At 41.5% G+C, this 3,139-nt stretch overlaps 1 pseudogene across 1 annotated transcript; it reads right to left on the minus strand.

Annotated features, from left to right (window-relative positions):
• Nucleotides 1-1,101: 1,101 nt before the first annotated feature.
• On the minus strand, nucleotides 1,102-2,860 carry LOC137738757 (cytochrome P450 CYP82D47-like; annotated as a pseudogene). The gene is made up of 2 exons (XR_015966310.1): nucleotides 1,808-2,860; nucleotides 1,102-1,678 (listed from the first exon to the last, which is right to left on the minus strand). The product of XR_015966310.1 is annotated as a cytochrome P450 CYP82D47-like (transcript).
• Nucleotides 2,861-3,139: the final 279 nt, after the last annotated feature.

Genomic DNA, 3,139 nt, shown 5'->3' on the forward strand with positions numbered 1-3,139 from the left:
CTACTTATGCAACAAGGAATCATGACTGAATTTTTAATCTCTCATTTTAACCACATCACCACCAAATACTATTGTACCTTAGATACCAAGTAAACAGCCATCACTCTCAAATTCATATGAATAACTCATCATATGAAATGTACATAGTTGATACTTATAAATCCGCTCTTGATGAATTATTTAAAAATGAATGTGTTAAATTTTGGTTACGAATCCAAAAGCCGCAGCGGAGGATGGACATTTTTACTAGCCTCCAGCAGCATGAGAGAAGGGCAGCTACAACTGGATGGCATTAGACCCATTTGAATATCAGAAATCGGCAAACATGCAGCATGTTAAAAGTCAAAAAACTGTATATGATCTTAGAATATAAAATTTAAATTTAGAAATTTTTTCACATAGACTGATAGACATACATTTAGATAATAATTAAGATAATGACTAAAAGTGGAACCTATATACTACTCGAACTCTATAAGGATTTACGTACTAAACGGGTAACTTATTCAATAAAGATTGGGGAGACAAGTGCGGTTTGACGAGGACATCGAAAGGGGTGAGTTTCATGTTCGTAAGTCCGACGCTTCCGGTCATATCAACCGATGTAGGGATGTAGGGTTTATATAGACAAAAAAAAAAGAAAGATGAGGTTCTGAACAATGCCACGTGGTACTACGTGATTGGTTGAAAATCTTATCAAAATCTTAGCTAAATTATTGTAAATAGGAAGTGACACATGGCGTGTCGGGATTGGTTGAAAATCTTATCAGAAATCTATCTACAAAATAGTACGTTCGGATAATGACACGTGGCGTGACAAGATTGGTTAAAAATCTTATCGAAATCTTGCCTAAATTATTGTAAACAGGAAGTGACACGTGGGTTGTCGGGATTGGTTGAAAATCTTAGCGGAAATCTATTCAAAAAATAGTACGTTCGGATAATGACACGTGACGTGACGAGATTGGTTAAAAATCTTACCCGAAATTAAAACTATTTTTTTTATTTATTATTTTATAAAAAATTTATTTAATATTTTAAATGGACTGGGTGCCAGCGTATTTTTAGATTGGGTGCTAGCACATTTTTTTTTTGGGGTGGATGCTTTGGCCTATTACTGTTTATTGGGTCTATTACTGTTCACTGAAGTGGATAAATAAGCTGGATGCTGGCGCAAAGTTTTTAGTTGTGGAGTTGCTCTCAAACGCACGTAGAAAACCAGCCAGGGTCAAAAGCGTCACTTGAAGGCCAAAAGTTATACCAGGGCATGCTCTTCTACCACTACCAAAAGGCATGAGCTCAAAATGCTGACCTCTATTATGGGTGGTGGGAAATCTCTCCGGCTTGAACTCCATCGGTTCGGCCCAACCCCGTGGATTGGTTTGGATCTTCCACAGGTTCACCAGCAGCCACGTGCCTTTCGGAACATGGTAGCCTCCGACCGTACCGTCCTCGGTGAATTCCCTTGGGGCAGAGAGTGGTCCAGCAGGACTTAAACGCATTGCTTCTTTGACAGTTGCTTGCAGGTAGACAAGATTGCTGATATCTGATTCGTTCACTAGCCTTTCTTTACCAACATGCTTGTCTAGTTCTTCAAAGGGTGAAGGTTGTTCAAAAGTAGCGAGAGTGTCCATATCAGAGTCAACGTGGTTGAGTCACTCCCTCCAGCAAGCAAACTCTACAAATAATTGAATCATAATTGGCTTGGTTAGTTAAACCGAGTTCAACCGAGAAAATTTACTTAATTAGTTTGAACTTTTAAAAAGAGACAATCTTAGAGTTAACTATAAACAAATTTAGTATGTACCAAACATGTTGCTTTGATGACTGTATCAGTATCGAAGCCTGAAACATGTGCTCCATCAAGGACTCTGAGCATCACACCCATGAAATCTTGCTGATCATGGCCCTTAGCTCTTCTCTGCTTGTGCTCCTCCAACCATCCCATAACAATACTGTCCAACGCTTTGGCAGTTTTTTTCATAGCCTTCTGATGACCGCCCATATCCAACCACCAAAGCCAAGGAATAGCATCTCCCATCACAAACATTCCCACCAAATGAAAGAACTCCCTCATGGCCTTTTGCCAAGTTCTTGCCAACATTTAAGCCTCTCTTTCCGGCAATCATCCTTAAAACCACATTTAGAGTCAAATCCCCAAACCACTTTTTCATCTCCACCAAAATATCACACGAAGATCCACCATCTTTTCTTTCGGTCCATCGCTTGTACAGCTCTTTTAAACTCATCTCCACTTCGCATACTCCAACGCTTTTGAGTAACTCGAGCCTTCGGTTTGAGAGTAGCTCGAGGGATGTAAGTTTGCGTATTTCGCGCCAGTATGGACCGTAGGGGCTAAAGCCGAACATAGCAAAGTTATAGCTCAAGTGCTTAGCCCCTAGGGTAGCAGGACAGGAGGAAACAATCGAGTCATTGGTGGTGAAGCAATCCTTGGCAGCCTCCCAAAGTATTTACCACCAGAGCTGCGTGGATGCCAATTTTGATGGTGAAGATTGGTCCATATTTGTCAACCAAGGCTCCCAAGGTTATATGGGGAGGCTGGGATCCTCCGAATAGATCGAGATGACCTAGCAGAGGCAACCCACCTGCCAATTTTGGTGGTTTGGAACCCCTGGCATTGGTAGCGGCCCTAAACTTTTGTATGAAATGGTACGAAAATACAAGTATGGCAAGGAGTCCAGCTATGGCAGTGTTTAGGGATGGGAGAGAGAAATCCATTAATTGTAGCTTGGGTTACTTTGTTATCTATCACTACAATGATGCTTATTTACTGTACACGAATTTAGTACGTACCAAACATGTTGCTTTGATGACTGCATCAGTATCGAGAGAAGACTTACCCTGCAATCAAAGCCAGTTAAAGAATTTTATTCGAATCAGGAGAATGGGAGCTGTCGTGCTGGTTCAATCCGTCTTCGATGATCTCGCCGAGCTGGAAGGGGGCGGCAGAGGCAGCATCTCCTCCCAGCTCCTGGCCCACTGATGGTGGTTGTTGGACGGCATAGTTAACATAGTGAAGAAGGTAGCCAAAGAGAGGCTTCTGTATGCCACAATCGTCTCTTTCAGTGTTGAGATTTTGAGAGAGAGAGAGAGAGTGGAATGAAGGAGACTTGCCAAC

Source organism: Pyrus communis, chromosome 9, assembly GCF_041283825.1.
Source record: "Pyrus communis isolate YQ-2024b chromosome 9, ASM4128382v1, whole genome shotgun sequence".
NCBI classification, from domain to species: Eukaryota; Viridiplantae; Streptophyta; class Magnoliopsida; order Rosales; family Rosaceae; genus Pyrus; species Pyrus communis.